Here is a 17,085-nt window from a genome sequence, read left to right as displayed (position 1 = left end):
ATAGTGACTGAGTTAAGCTGAGTTTTAGCTCAAAAACAAAATAGCTGGGCATGGTGGTGCACTCTCTATGAGTTTGAGGCCAGCCTGTTCTACATACTGAGCTTCTGGATAGCCAGGGTTACATAATAAAACCTTATCTCAAAAAAATTAGATAAATAAAGCTATTTAAAAATATAAGAAACAAAATAATGACAAGTCTATAGCGATGTACACTTGAAAAAGGACAACCCTTCTTCACACCAGCATTCCAATTAATAAATCTGAAAGGAGGGATTTGGAGAGATGGCTCAGAGGCTAAAAGCATGGACTGCTATTCCAGAGGTTCAGAGGTCCAGAGACCATATGGTGGCTCCCAACCATCTGTAATGATATCTGATGCCCTCTTCTGGCCTGCAAACATGCACACAGAACACTGTATACATAATAAACAAATAAAAAAAAAACCTTAAAAGGAATGTCACAGAAATCATTGCTACCGTTGAATCCAACAGAAGCTGAAATTAGTGGGTGAAAGTTTAAACAGAAACATAATGTTTAAGTAGAAGGAAACCAGAGAGCCTGATCAGGGTCGCCAAGTGCTATCTCTGGTCAATGTGGACTTCTGGGAGGTCCTCTCTATCTGAGCTCCTTGGATATACAAAGAACATTTTCCCCTAATTATGTTCCTGCTACAATGTGACTTCCTCACTCAAAGCCTGAGTATTCAGTGCCTAATAACTCTGAGTTACTTTCTTCCATTTAAAAACAAGAACCTTCCTAAGTGAATTAAATCTATTTTCTCTCTACCCAAAACAGTACATCACAAGCCCATATCACTCCTGGATGATTTGGGTCCTGTCGGCAGAGGTAAACTGTAAGACATCTTCTTGAGAATAATGCAAACAGAAGGCTCGCAGTGTGACCACGAGTTCCTCAGTACTGAAGCTGAGCTTCCACACTGGCTCCTGGAGGCTTCCTGAGGGTTCTGTCCATACTTGATATAGAATTTTCCACTATTACAAATTTGAAGAATGAAAATCCCCTCCTATTAAGCACTCTACAGGACACCTGGTAATGTCACAAGCCTGGCAAGCATGGCAGAGTGGAAAGGAAAAAGGGGCGGATTCCTTTGTGGGAGCAAGAAGCTTGAAGAGCAGTGCTATTGAGGAACAAGACATCTACTAACACCTTTGGCCATGGGTCAAAGGAAATCCTGATAGCTGAAGGTAAGTATTTCCACTGATGATGCTCTGCACATACATCCTACAGTGAGCAAGCCATCTGGTTCAATATTAATGAAATACAGATCTTTATCAGAAGGCTGAGATGCCACCTAACTGTGGAAGCCAGAGACTGTGTATCTGGTCTACAAATCTTTTTTTATATCATTATAATTTTTCATGAATTCTGAACCAGATACCAGTGTTTTAAAATATGTAACTATCACACTTTAAAGCTCAAATTAACTGGGGGAGGGGGAACCTTATGATTTCTGGGTGGATGCAGTATCTCTGGGTACCACTGGGTTGGTTTTGCAGGAAAACAAAGGGGCACCGTGCCCCTTGAGGTGGTCCTGGCTGCTTGATCCATTCTGCACAGTTTACATCAGGCAAGCATGTACAATTGCCATCTTTCTGGATGCATGTGTAGTATATACCTAGTGCCTGTGGCAAAAGGGGTGGTGATATATGCAGTGTGAGAGGCAAGCGTTCTCCAGTAACCACAAAGCTGTTTCTCCTTTGTAAGTCTCCTTTCTCTCTACCTCTACTACAGAAAGACATCACTCTTACTCCTCTGAGTTTCACTCTTTTATGGTTTTTGTGCTCTGACACAAAATCTCACTCTGTAGTCAAGGCTATCCTGCAACTCTCTATGTAGTTCAAGTTCGCCTGGAACTCGAGCAGTCCCCCAGCCTCAGTCTCCCTCTTCATTATTAACACTTACACCTGTATATCAGAATTGCATCAACTCATCAGTTCGCACGGGCTGGTGTGCATCCAGGTCAGCCACAGACTGAGCCCAGGGCCTGCTAAAAATGGGCACGGAACTGTTCTACCAAGTCACAAGTCCATCCTCTACTCACGTGGTTAACACTTCCTGTGTTCATTATCTATATTCCTGTCTTAATTATCTACAGTACAACACTATCCAACAGAACTTTTTACATACTACCAAACACAATGAAGTTGCTGAGTTTGTGACTTTTAAAAGCTGGGTTTTTAATTTTATTTCATTTTGAGTCATTTTTGTCTTAATAGCCACAAAAGGCTAAATGCTTCCACATTGGACAACACAGCTCTAGAGGCTCTTGAAGAGATACACAGTGTATAGTGGAAGAAAAAGAAGACTTTTACATTAGCACGCCTAGGAAAACCCAGAATTAAGTACACAAGACCCAGCTGATTTTTAATATGAGTCCCTAATGTTCCCAATTTGTGCTCAGAAGTAGCCGGGACATAGGAATGGATGAAAACGTCTTGTCCATCAATCCGTTTAACAACAAAACCACACATCTGGGCTGGAGAGATGACTCAGCGGTTCAAAACGTGGCTGCTCCTGCAGAGGGACCTGGGCTGCGTTCCCAGCACCCACATGGTACTCACAGTCTTCTGAGACTGGTTCCAGGAGATCCGACACCCATACCTGGCTCCTGAGGACACATACATGCATGCAGGGCAAACACTCATAAAATAAAAAATAATAATAATATTTTTAAAAGAAAAGGAAAACCCACAGAAAATGAAAAGCTGTAAATTCCTTCCAGACTAATGTGGTTTGATCAAGCCAGACTGCCTGAAACAGAGTACCAGGTGATCCTACTACATTCAAAACAGCTGGACAAAGCAGCATTAAAGACTACAGCCAGGATTTCTGCATCTTCTTAGAATCCCCCATGACAGCGCCCCTTACCAGCAGGAAGTAGTTTGGAAAGAATGATGCTCAAATTCCCAAATATTGTCTATAAATGTTTGTTTTAATTTAAATGGACTTGGTTATATAAAAATAAATAAATAAATAAATAAATAAATAAATAAATAAATAAATAAATAAATGGGAAACATCATCAAGCTCATTTTTACCTTTTACTCTCCTGGAAATCACAGTCACCCAGTCGGGTCCACTGGAGTTGATCGGCATTTTGATATTGACACCACTTTAGAAGGAATTAAAAAAAAAAAGCACAAGCTTAGATTAAGATATTAAGATTCAGAGACATTTGTTTGCAGTTGTGTATTTTTATCAGTAAATGGGAAAAAAATACATATGCCTTCACCATGCCTTATGGTGAAGCAGAAAAATTAACCAAGACTAAGAGTTAATAAACTAGGGCTCTTGAGAGAGGTAATATACACTGAAGAGAAATTTATTAAATCCTCAGTATGTTTTCACTGTTCTCTCTCTCTCTCTTTCTCTGTCTCTCTCTCTCTCTCTCCCTTCTCTCTCTCTCTCACACACACACACATAAATAAACAATAGACAGACAGTGAGGAAAAAAACATAGAACAACCTAGAATCTAAAAAAGTTAGGTGATAACATCAAAGTATTCCCGCAAACTGAAAGCAGCTGGGAGTTAGTGTTTGCTTACTTTTCCGTTGCTTTGGTTTGGTTGGTTGGGGTTATGTGTGTATGTGTGAATACAGGAATATATGTATATATGTACATGTTCATGTGAGTACATGTATGGTAGGAAGGCCAGAGAACAATCTCAGACAGGGTATCTCACTATTCTGGGACTCACCAAGTGGTCTAGGCTGGCTGGCTTGTGAGCCCCAGGAGTCTGCTTGTCTTTGCCATCCCCATGCTGGATCACACATGTACACCACCACACCCCCCCCACCTCCAGTGCACTCTAGAGACCTAACCCAAATCCTCATGTCTGTACAGCAATCAGTTTACAGATTGAGCTATTGGCCCTGCCCTTTTCCTGCTATGTTTGATTCTGTTTGAGCCCAGGCTACCCTTGAACTCCCAACCCTCTTGCCCTGGCCTCCTGAGTTTGAGTTACAGGTATGAATCTCTATGCCCAGAAAAAAAGTACAAATCATGTTTAAAAAAAAAAATGAGAACTTCTCTGTGATACTATAATCTTGAAATGTCTGCCCTTAGAATCCTTGAGAAAGTCTTTCCAAAACCAACATTTTTCTCTCTCCTAAGGGTAAAGAACAAAGATTCTTAATTGTCCACCTATGGTTTGAAGAACCAGACGCCAAAGCCAGCCAGGTACAGACACCCTGTCTATAATTCCAACACGTGGGAAAATGAGGAGGATCACCACAAATTAGAAATCAGCCAGCCTGTGCTACATAGTGAATTCCAGGCCAGCCTGGGCTACTGTGAGATCCTATCTCAAACATACAAAATGACAGCAAAGCGTCTTAATTTTTTCTAACCTGAGCAAGGACAAAGGTAAAGACAAGAACAAACTCAGAGCACTCCAGGGAGCTCAAAACAGTTTGTCCGGAGATCTTCAAGGTCAGTCATCTTTTCCTTTTGAGATAACCTTGTGCTACCTAGAACTTCAGCAGTGTGAAGGATAACAAAATGAAAATTATTAGGTTTCCTTCAAATGTAAATGACCTCGAACACTTTCCCCAGCAAACATCCCAGCCAGAGAGGGCCCTAGAATGATTCTACCACCACCTCCAATACGCCATTAACCAGCCACTCCCAGGATCTGCAAGTCACAGCAGGCACAAGACATCGTTTTCTCTTTCTGTAGTAACAGGGTTTTGTGTGTGTGTTTGTCTCTAATGGTGGGATTTAGTGTTAGGAATCTCTTTATATGGTTTGCTATTCGACTCCCTATCCCTTTATCCCACTATTTCCCACGTGGAACTTGGTTAAATTATAGCCATGCTTTTCTTCTTCATTGGGGTGTCACTAGACAGACTGTCAACCCAGTTCCAGAGTGGAGTAACTGGATATTCTTCACATACAGGCAAAAAAAAAAAAAAAAAAAAAGGGAAAAGCATAGAAATGAAATAATCTGCTCATAGTCGGTGAAAAATAGTAACTCTTGGGTCTGAGCTCAAGATTCAAATATGTAAATACAGTACACATATGACATTTTTAAATATAAGTTTAATTTCAAACTTAAAAGAAATAAAACTCTTGACACTTGGCATGGTAGCACACACCTGTAATTTTCATCATTTATGAGGCTGCGTCCAGAAGGTGGGTGTTCTTGCCAGTGAGACTCAATCTTAAAAAAATGTATAAATATCCAAGTAGTGGTGGCACACAACTTTAATCTCAGCACTTGGGAGGCAGACGCAGGCAGATTTCTGTGAGTTCAAGGCTATTCTGGTCTACAGAGTAAGTTTGAGGACATCCAGGGCTATACAGAGAAACTCTGTCTCAAAAAACCCAAATAAATAAATATAAATAAACTTTAAGATTTATGTGTAGGATTTTTTTGTCTTTGTTTTGTTTTTTGTTTGTTTTTGTTTTTACTTACTTATTTTTCTTATTTTACATTGGGAGATGTCATTCTGTATATGTTTCTCATACTGGTTAATAATAAAACACTGTTGGCCAATAGGAAAGGAAGATAGGAGGGACTAGGAGACAAGGAGGAAATAGGAAGTAGTAAGGAGGAGTCAAGATGGAGAGTCTGGAGAAAGCTGTATGCCGCTGGCTCCCCGGTAAGAGAAATACATAGATCAGCAAAAATGGGTTAATAATTAAGGCAGATCTAGCCGATAAGAAAAAAGTAACAGGGCCAACAACATTGTATCAAATACAGAGTCTCTGTGTGTTATTTGGGGCTGGCGCAATGGCAGAAGACCAAACGGCAGACAGAAAAACCGTACACGTTACAATGTGTAGGACTTTTTTGTCTTTGTTTTGTTTTTTGTTTGTTTTTGTTTTTATTTACTTATTTTTCTTATTTTACATATCGAGATCCCAGTTCCCTCTCCCTCCCTCCCATGCCCCACCACCACCATCCTCCCATCCCACCCCCCCCCCCACTCCACAGGGGAGGGTGATGCCTTCCAGGAGGGATCAACAAAATCTGTCAAGTCATTTGCAGTAGAGACTAGGCCCTCCCTCCTGCCTCTAGGTTAAGGGAGTATCCCTCCATGGGGAATGTGCTCCCAAAGTCCTTTTGTGCACCAAGGATACACCCTGGTTCCACTATCAGAGATCCCTTAGACTTCCCAGGCCTTCTAACTGAGACCCACGTCCAAGGGGTCTGAGTCGGTCCGATGCTGGTTTCCCAGCTATCAGTCTGGGGGTCTACGAGCTCCCCCTTGTTCAGGTCTACTGTCTCTGTGGGTTTCTGTAGCCTAGTCTTGTCCCCATTTTCTTATCACTCCTCCCTCTCTGCATCTGGATTCCAGTTCGGCTCAGTGTTTACGAGTGGGTGTCTGCTTCTGCTTCCATCAGCTAGCTACTAGATGAGGGCTCTATGATGGTAGAAAAGTTAGTCATCAATCTCATTATCAGGTAAGGGCATTTAAGGTAGCCTTTCCACTGATGCTCAAATTGTTAGTTGGGTCATCCTTGTAGGTCTCTGGACATTTCTCTAGAGTCAGTTTTCTCTTCAAACCTATAATTCTCTTATTCTCATTCTCTCTCTCTCTCTCTCTCTCTCTCTCTCTCTCTCTCTCTCTCTCTCTCTCTCTCTCTCTCTCTCTCTCTCTCTCTCTCTCTATTCCTCCCCGAAAGCATGTGGGACAGAAAGATTGTTTTGTTTTTTATTCAGCCATATAGAATACTGGTCTTAAATGCATGGAGTCAGGCTCCCTCTGCTGGCTGTGTAAATAAATACATGACAGGACCATAAACAGACTTGTAGAAAGTGGAAAAGCAGTTTTATTTAAGAAGCTTCTCTAACTATCCGCTCTATGAAAACATTTCTTTGACCAATATGAGTGGCTGTAAAATATTAAAACTTCAGGATGTCTAACTTTACTCAACCAAAATAGTTCTCTATTGGAGTCTTACAAGTAAGCATTTCTTGGGGGAGGAGCCAGAAGGAGGTAGAGAGGAGAGAGACTGTTGTCAAAATATGTTGTATGAAAAAAATTTCAGTTTAAAAAAGAAACTATTGGGGGTATAGCTCAGTGGTATAAAGCATTTGACTGCATAAAAAAGAAATTATTTATTAGGGCTGAAGAGATGGCTCCGTGTTTAAGAGCACATGTTACTCTTATAGAGGACCTGGGTTTGATTCCCAGCATCCATGCTGTGGTTCACAAGCATCTGTGACCCTGGTTCCAGGGGATCCGATGCCATCTTCTGACCTCCATGGACACCAAGCTTGGACACCAAGCATGCACATGGTGTATATATGTATGTATGTATGTATGTATGTATGTGTGTGTGTACATATATATATATGCAAAACACACATATACACAAAAAACAATCTTTTAAATATCTTAATATATAGATTTATACATTTTTTTAAAATGATTGTGCTTTTTGGCCAGGTATTTTTATAATTTCATTTACTCTTTGGTTTTTGTTTTGTTTGTTTGTTTGTTTCTTGTCACTTAGTAATTATAAACACTTACAAAATTACTTTTGAAGGTGGGATTTAAATGAGTCCACCAGACCCAAGAGAAATGATAATTTGGTGTTCTTAGGAAGCACTTACACAAATAATGGTAAGTAACTGCCACAGTCTTCCTGCTCCAGAAGATGTAGTCTCTCTGCCCTTCTAATGCCCTCAGGGCAACCCAAGAGAGAGAGCCAGCCCCTCCTCTTCCTTAATAGGGGTCACGCTGCACACCTGAAACCACGCCCATAAGATGTGGCCGCTGGCAAAGCAAGACGGCACTACAGACTTTAATGCATGCTTATATATAATGATTAGGAAAGGGGAAATGGCATTATCATAGCAAATATTTACCACTTGCTTATGCTGGAAATACTAAACTCCACTCAGTTATTTTTTTAAGTACTCAGTTAGCTACTGTCATCAATAGTTATCCTACATAATTTTTCCCCAGGACTGTTATTTCACTTCAGAATTACAAGCACTGTTGAAGAAAACACAAATTTTCATTCAGACTGATTCTGTATCTTTCATCCTGCCCATTACTACACATACTGACTGCTGAAAAACCATTCTGCTTTGTGTTCAAAATAGGTATTTCAGTACAATACCATAATACTTTCCACAGCTGTTAAAATGCAGGGTTTGCTCTGGAACGCCTTGATTCTATGCTTACTAAGGTAACTCAATAATACTGCCGTAGCCATAGTCTTTTACTACAGATAAACATTTATAATATTTAAAAGCTGGTCTTTTGTTTCTTCATATTTTTAGCTTCACGCGATCCTCAAGCACCAGTGACTAGCCCTCAATACCTCTACTCTGGGGTCGGAGCAGGGAGTTGAGTAGACAGAGCCATAGTGTGGGGGTCAGGGTCAGAGAACTACTCTTTCAGAGCTGGTTCTTGTCTCCCACCTTGCTAAGGTCTTGTTTCTGCCATGCTGCATACTCCAGGTCTGTGGTTCACAAGCTTCTGGACAATTCTCATATTTCTGCCTCCCACCTTGCCACAACAGCGCTGGAATTACAGATGTGTGCTGCTTTCTATGTGGACTCAGAGGACAGAACTCAGGTGTCAAGCCTCTGCCACAAGCATGTGCTGAGCCACAGCCGATATTCTTGGATTTTTAAAAACCCTGTTCTGTGAACAAGTGGTCTTGCCTATGTAGCAATAAACATGGCGTGTACCTCTAACATAAAACACAGCAGAGTAAGAACAAACATTGACAGGTAAAGGTCTTTAACGTGAAGTTAAACAGCACTAAACTTCGCTTTAAAACACTGAACAAAAGTGCAAATTTCCGTTTTCTTATGCAACACCTCTTCTGAACCGGGCCAGGTTCGGACAGATAGATAATGCATACTTACAAATGTGACGAAGACAATGGGGCAGAAAACACACACACACACACACACACACACACACACACACACACACCCACCTACCTTTACCCTCTCCCTACACACACACACACACACACACACACACCTTTACCCTCTCCCTACACACACACACACACACACACACACACCTTTACCCTCTCCCTACACACACACACACACACACACACACACACACACACACACACACCCCACAGAATCGGGACCACGTACCTCTGAAAGAAAGCGCTGTCGGCAGCAGACAGCAGACCCTTCATGTACCCGCCCTTGTAGTGGTTGATTCTGCTGCTGCAGGGCAGCTTCTTTGGTTTGAAGCAGAACCAGGGCTCCCCAGTGTAGAGGTCTGTGAAGTTGCACAGGGGAAGACTTCCGGGAGACACACGTTGCACTTCATTGTTTCTGATATCCTTCCGGAGCGGAAGAGACTCTTGAAATAGACCCTGTCTGGTTTGGCTTCCTGCAGGTACTGAAGAACTCTGATGCCTTCACTGGGGTGAACCAGAGATATGGACACCCTGACTCTGCCAGGCCAGAGCAGGGTAAAAAACACTTTGTAAAACCCATTCTGGTAGTCTACCACTCTGCCCACGGCCCCCGCCTGCAGTTTGGGCGAGTGAATTCTGGCCTGCAGGTAGTCTCCACCGTACTTCTTGGGCTTCCCTTGAAAATCGTGCACGTGAACCAACACCTCCAGCTGGCTCCCCACCCTGAAGAAGGCTGCAGAATTCAAGATGACAAAGTAGCTGGACGCAGGGTCGGTGCTCTTCACAAAGGGGACCGGGTCCACATCATGCACCTGCCACTTGGAGGCGGCAAGCAGTGCATCCTCTTCTAAGCGTTCCTGACTGGACAGGGTCTGGTGTTCATAACCACAATACGGATTCCGGATAAGGCCTGTTGCCTGCGAGGAAACAAACTGCCCGCTACTGTCGATGAACGTCCCTGAGAGGGTCTCATGGTCCAAGTACTAAAGAGAAAGATGACAGAAACCACACTTCTCTGAATATTAGGCACACAAATCTCTAAGTTTCACAGTTAGGATTCAGGCATTACGCTGGCCTGCCCCTGTCACCTGGCAGAGTACCCTGGTCAGCCCAGGGTTCCATGAGTACGTGTGCACACGCAGGTGCAAAGGACCCTTTAAAAGAAAGATGCTGCCCACTCACACTCTTTCCAGCTCTCTTCCCGCTGTTCCTATCTCCCTCTTCTCTTCCGCCCTCTCATCTCTGTGTCTCTTACCTCTTTTCTCTTTCCTACCCCCCCGCCCCTTTCTAATAAAACTTCTCACACTCCGTCTGCCTGCTGTGTTTATCCCCCACCTTGGTTACCCTTGCCTGCCATGGAATCCGCCATGGTCCCCCCACAACAAGGGCCCCTTCAAGCTTTATCCTAACAAGTATGATTAATGAAAAATTAATAGAGAGGTCTCCATAGCTTCACAAGTCTTACTTCTAGGAGCTGTATGTGGGTTCTTACAATGAATTATCAGAGCAGCTAGCCGGGTAATGGAGAAAGAAGCCATCTTTTAAACAATAATACTGATTAGTATTGACCAAGTGTGGCGGCTTAGATGAAAATGGCCTCCATAGGCTCTCAGGGAGTGGCACTATTAGGAGGTGTGGCCTTGCTGGAGGGGAAGTGGGTTTGTTGGAGGAAGTGTGTCACTGGGGGAGGGCACTGAGGTCTCAGATGCTCAAGCCAGGCCCATTGTCTCTCTCTTCCTGCTGCCTGTGGATCTGGATGTAGAACTCTCAGCTCCTTCTCCAGCACCATGTCTGCCTGGGTGCTACCATGCTTTCTGCCAGGTTGATAATGGACTAAGCCTCTGAACCTGTCTGTAAGCAGGCCTCAACTAAATGCTTTCCTTTATAAGAGCTGCAGTGGACATGGTGTCTCTTCACAGCAATAGAAACCCTAACTAAGACACAAGGTGAGAAACTACTTTTCCAAAACCTAAACCCACTTGGGAAAAGAGACAACCTCCAACTCCAGCCTGTACCAAGGATAGGAACCAAACACGCACTAAAGAAATCCACGCAAAGGGGTACATGATCACCAAGGCCTCAAGCTAAACACAGAACAGCAGAGCGCTTCCCCTCCCCCATACATGCTACCATTTTACTCCAAATCCAGACAGCACCGTTTCTTTCTCCAAGCTCATCATGTTTGAATTCAACAACAAACTGCAGACAAATTAAATTTTTAAAAATTAAAAAAAAAAACAGACCATGAAGATAGCACTCAGAAGAAGCAACATCAGGTACAGCAGGAATTCTGAACTTATCAGACCTGGAATTTAAAACAACAGTGAATGCATCCCAGTAGCACTGTGCTGAAGGCCCTTAATTCACTGCTTAGCACCACAGAAGCCTCACTGGGACCTGTAGACACACATGTGGTGGCTCTTCAGGCTGTGAGAGGTTCCAGGGACCTGGAATGGGTGAAGCATGGCAGCACTTCAGGCTCTGGCCACAGCCGTCTGGAGCTACTGTAAAACGAGATCACAAAAGTGATGTGGGCTCTGCTTCCACACCCAGGCAAGGCTTGGGTTAAGGACCATAACTCCTAGAAAACAATCACACTGGTGTGAATGTAGAAAAAGGTTGTGAGAGCCACAAATTGTGATAATCTACCACATTAGCCTGAGGCCAACTAAACTATCAAAAGACATCATCTGGGCCACTGAGATGGCTCTGTGTGTGGGTAAAGGTGCTTGCCACCAAACCTGATGAGCTAACTGAGTTCGATCCTCAGAGCCTCCATGGTGGAGGAAGAGAACCAATTTCTCCAAGTTACACACACTGGCCGGGGTACTCACACATATGCACAAAATAAAAACATAGACTTTTTTTTTTAATCATTTAAAGAAGACAACCTGGCTGGGCGTTGGTGGATCATGCCTTTAATCCCAGCACTTGGAAGGCAGAGGCAGGCAGATCTCTGAGTTGGAGGCCAGCCTGGTCTACAGAGCAAGTTCTAGGACAGCCTCCAAAGCAATACAGAGAAACCCTGTCTGGAAAAACAAAAAGACAACCTGACTAACAGGTGGTTTATGAAATCACTCATGGAAAAGAGAAGAACTGGGTGTCAAGCATAACATAATATCCAGGGAGATAAAGATCACACTGAGAGTTCAGTGAGTTCTTCGTCCCCTAACACTGAAAGCGCCACCAGGTTCAAATGCTGATCATGAATAATGTTCCGAGTCACACTGGAGAAGGATAAGCTACTCCCACTGACTTGGGAACAAAACCCTAGCCCAGTAACAGAAGAAGGACAATGTCCCTTCCCAAGCCCATTGGCATGCTTCATGGCATTTCACAGGATGGCTTCCTATGGTGAAAATGTGAGATGTGACATGTCCATCCAGGGGCACCTAAACCTGAAACTTGTTCCCATGAGACCATTTCCTGTTTTTTCCTTAGACATCCTCAATATTATTTAAAGAAAATTCAATGAGTTGATTTTTATGAGTTCCACCCATCTTTATGGCAGAATACATCAATGTCATTAACATTGATTGTGCAATCATGGAAGAACATTATTTGTTAATGTTACTATATATCAGGGTATTAAGAAATAAAATAAATGGAACAATAAGGAAAAGGCAAATAAGATGAAGGTAAGAATAAAAATATTTTTAATAAAGAAGTATTTGTGGCCGGGCATTGGTGGCACATGCCTTTAGTCCCAGCACTCGGGAGGCAGAGGCAGGCAGATCTCTGTGATTTCAAGGCCAGCTTGGTCTATGAAGTTAGTTCTAGGACAGGCTCAAAAGCTATACAGAAAAACCCTGTCTCAAAAAAACAAAACAAAAAAAAAAGTATTTGGTATATAAAGACTAAGATGGCTGAGGCTTCCAAAATAGGAAAGAAAGCTGGTAATCTTGTGTAAGTTATGAAGGTCTGAGTAAGTTACATAAGGTAAAAGATGTGACTTGGAGACAATATGTATGATAAAATCATTGCTAAGATCAATAGTCAATACAGAACTCTCTTAAATCGGTGCAGAGATTGACCTGCCCTTAGTTATCTGTCACAGAAACTTGCTTAAAGAATATAAATATGTCTCATCTGGCTCATTTTAAAGTGTTTGGTTTTTGTTCAAGCTTTTCTAAATATTACACAGTAGTTTAAAGTACCAGATGGATATAACTGACCTTGGAGTGTTCAACAACCATACTTGGAGCCCTATGCTACAGAACAAGGAATTTAAAGGGCCAATATTTGGTCCTCTGCCCTCCAAGAACAACAAGATCCCAGGGTACTTAGGGCTCACTGTTGCTTCAAAATAAAATCAACGGGCAGGTGGGGAAGCAGTGGGGATAAGCTCCAGGAGGTAAGGCTTGCACACCCACCTCCACTCCCCACCCCAGCAATCACATGGTCTGTCCAGTGTAGGCATGACCAAGGACATCCTCATCTTCAACAACCAGAGAAAGCTGTAGCTTTCCAAGTTCTGCCAGCCCTACAGTGAAGTTATGCAACAGCAAATCATCGAGGAGACATCCCATCTGGGTATCTAAATGAGATGAGATGTTTGTAATTTCCCAGAAGGATTGTCAATTGAGGGTTCTGACAACAAACTGGTGTATAGACATTATGCTACGCTGTATTTTGTCTTCTGTGTGGACTCCTCAGAAAGTGAACTTGGCATTTTAGATCTAATCCAAGTATTTGCAGGAATATTAGACAAATGTTTGGAAAATGTGGAATGGATTCAATATTCCCATGTAGACATTATTCTTGCAGCATTGGTGATGGGGGAATAGGACCAGAGACCAACATGAATTAGGTTGTTAATGCAAACTGGTACACAACATAAAGTGAAGCAACCCAAGGCTGGCTTAGCAGACACTACAGCCCATGATGGATCAGCTGTACAGAATATGAATCTTAGCATGGAATATTACTCAGACATTAAAAATGGCATCATGAAATGTGCAGGCAAATGGATGGAACTAGGAAAAAAATCATCCTGAGTGAGGTAACCCAGAAATATAAATATGATATGCATTTGCTTATATGTGGATATTAGCCATTAAATGAATGATAACCAAACTACAATCCATTGGTAAACCCACAGAGGCTAGGAATAGAGAAAGGGTCTCGGGGGGACACATGGATCTTCCTGGGAGAAAGAGATCGAATAGATTTTATAGATGGATTGGGGGTGCATGGATGGGACCAGGAGGATCAGGTGGGGAGGGGAGATGGAGTTAAAGTGGGGGAAGTGGGGTTGAGGGAAGGAATTTGGAGAAAGACAGCTAGAGATGAGGAGCATTTGTGGGATGGTATGGAAACCTAGTGCAGTGGAAACTTCCTAAAATATATGAAAGCAAGCCTAATGAATTCTCCAAATAATGGAGGAGACAGAGTCCCATCTGGCCATCTCTTATCACCAAACAAAGCTTCCAATAATGGGACTGTGTTACATCCAATTGAGTTACTGAGCAAAGGGACCCCATGGAAATCCCCAAACAATCCAAGCTGTTGCTAAGGCAATAGATTGCTCTCTACAAACTGAAGCAACACCCACACAAAATGAACATGGAGAGATCAAGTTGGTGCTTACATATAGTTCTAGTGTCTTAGGTATAAGAAGGTACTCTGCAGGCTACCAAAAGAAAAACATAAACACCAACCCAGACACAAAACCTTTGATAAACAATCTGTCCTGCCTGCAAAATATGCTAGGGCAATGGTGGCATAAAGCTTTTGGGAGTAACCAACCAACGTCTGACTTGACTTAAGGTCCACTCCATGAGAAGGGACCAATACCTAACACTGCTTGGGTGGCCAAGAACCAGAGACCAGATAGCCAAGAGGCCTGCGTTAAAAAACAAATACTACTGGTCTTAAAAGAAACAAAACAAAACAAAAGCAGTGATACAATGATTCCTAATGATATTCAGCTCTACTCACAGATCAGTGCCTTATTCAGCCATCATCAGAGAAGCTTCCTTCTGCAGCAGCAGGTAGCAACACATACAGAGACCCACAGGCAAACAATATGCAGAGAAGAGACCTTGGAACACACACTCTAACTGAGATGTCTCCATTAAATTCCTCCCCTCGGAGCTCAGGGAACCACGGAAGAGGAAGCAGAAAGAGTGTAAGAGTCAAAGGGGATGGAGGACACCAGGAGAACAAGGCCTCTAAATCAACATGAGCAAAGCTCATCTGAACCCACAGATACCACAGCAGTATGCACCAGTCTGCACCAGGTCCTCCATGGATATATTATAGCTTCCAGCTTGGAGTTTTTGTAGGATTCCTGAGAGTTTGAACAAGTGGGCCTCTGAATCTTGTGTCTTTCTTCTCTTGGATCTTTTCCTTAGGTTGGCTTGTCTTGTCCAACTGTGATGTGATAGTTTTATCTTATTATACTTTACTTTGTTATACATATTTTATTATATTTTTAAGAATGAATGAAATGAGCGCAGGAGTAGTGGCACATGTTTTTAATCCCAGCACTCAAGAGACAGAAGGAGGTGGATCTCTGTGTGTTCGAGGCCAGTCTGGTCTACAGAGCAAATTCCAAGACAGCCAAAGCTACACAGAGAAATCCTGTCTTGAAAAAAAAAATGAATGAATGAATGAATGAATGAATGGATGGATGAATGAAACAAATTAATGAATGGAAGCCTAGCCACTAGGATAAAAGTTAACAATGAACTGTCACTTACACCTTTCAGAAGATGGAAAATCAGTTTTCCCCAATGGAATGACACTGGATAAGGTGTATCAACCACTGCAGGACAGGCCTCATGTTCAGAAAAAGGTGACCAACATATAACAGACTGCAGGGCTTTTTGTTTGTTTTTTTTTTTTTTTGTGTGTGTGTGTGTGTATGTGTGTGTGTGTGCTTTTATTTGTAGGGTTTCAGCTGTTTGTTGTTTTGTGTTTTGTTTCCTTTGGGGGTGTGTTTTTCTTTTCTTGGTTTTGGAGGGTTTTATTGTTTTGGGGTTTTGTTTGTTTTTGAAAAAGAACTTAAAAGTTAGGGAGGGAGGAGAGAAAGATCTGGAAAGACTTGGTGGAGGGGAAGAATGTGATAAAAATGTGTTTAAGTTTTAAAATTATTTTAAAGTGTGGTGTGTGTGTGTGTGTGTGTGTGTGTGTGTGTGTGTGTGTGTGTGTATTGTGCAGAAAACCAAAACTGACACTGAAAAATTCCCCCTTGCTATAGAATACATTTCAGGAAATGTATGCCTCACTTTTCCTATTTAGTTACTAAGACACTAAGAAGGCCAAATAATGTGTTTTGTGCTCACAATGTATACCCTACTCTTCCTATCCCTTAACATGTTTCCTCTCTTGGTGTGTTTTTTATTCCATGTGTAGCCAGAACAACTACCCAAGATCCACTGACAGGCCAATGCAACCAAGTGTAGGAATTACCAGTCACTTAATGCTAAGTCACCCAGCTTTCTTGCAAATGGGGGGGGGGGCGTACTGGTGTCAATCTATGAACCACCTGTACAGTTTTGTGTGCCTATAATCCCAGCACTTGGGTGGCTAGCATAGGAGCATGACAAGTTCAAGGTCACCATGGGCAACATAACAAGACCTTGTCGCAAAAATAAAGGAACGAATAAAATCAATATGCTTTCTTTTCACAGGCGGCAGCTCTCTTCCAAACCAGTAACAAAGGTAACTCCAGTCTGTCATCTCTTTACATTCAGAGCCAAAGTCTTCAATCTATCATAAACTACAGATTAGTACAAGCACTGGGTACCTGCCCACAGCCATTCAACTTCTTGCTTGATGGATAAAGGCAAAGCCATTTGCTGACCTGTTAGCTCTAAGGTGGACCTGACAGATGAGGCGATAGTCCTACATTCAGCAATGGGCAAGAGCACAGGAGAAGGCTACTGGAGCCCAGATTGACACATGCACCAAACCCTAGAGTAACAACTAAAAATGTCCCCTAACAACATCATAGTCCTCTCCTGGTAACTGCTGAAACTGCTGGATTTTCCTTACAAATGAAAAAAAAAAAATGCAAGTAATCTCTTCCAAAAAACAATGATTCTATTAAGGCCATTTCTAAAAAAAAAAAAAAAAAAAAAAAAAAAACCAACATTCTTGTCTTCTAGACATGTACAACAAGGAAACAACTACCCAACTACTTAAACATGATTCTACCCATCTACCCATGAGGGAGGATGCCACAGATACAAGCCAACACTTGAAAG

The 17,085-nt window shown here is 42.3% G+C and overlaps 1 pseudogene; it reads right to left on the bottom strand.

Moving 5' to 3' along the window:
• Nucleotides 1–17,085, bottom strand: part of LOC127226744 (NXPE family member 3-like) — a 50,410-nt pseudogene that overhangs the window by 10,686 nt on the left and 22,639 nt on the right.

Source organism: Phodopus roborovskii, unplaced genomic scaffold (genome assembly GCF_943737965.1).
Source record: "Phodopus roborovskii unplaced genomic scaffold, PHOROB, whole genome shotgun sequence".
Classification (NCBI taxonomy): Eukaryota; Metazoa; Chordata; class Mammalia; order Rodentia; family Cricetidae; genus Phodopus; species Phodopus roborovskii.
The sequence above is the reverse complement of the archived record's forward strand: the minus strand, read 5'-3'. Positions and strand labels throughout refer to the sequence as shown.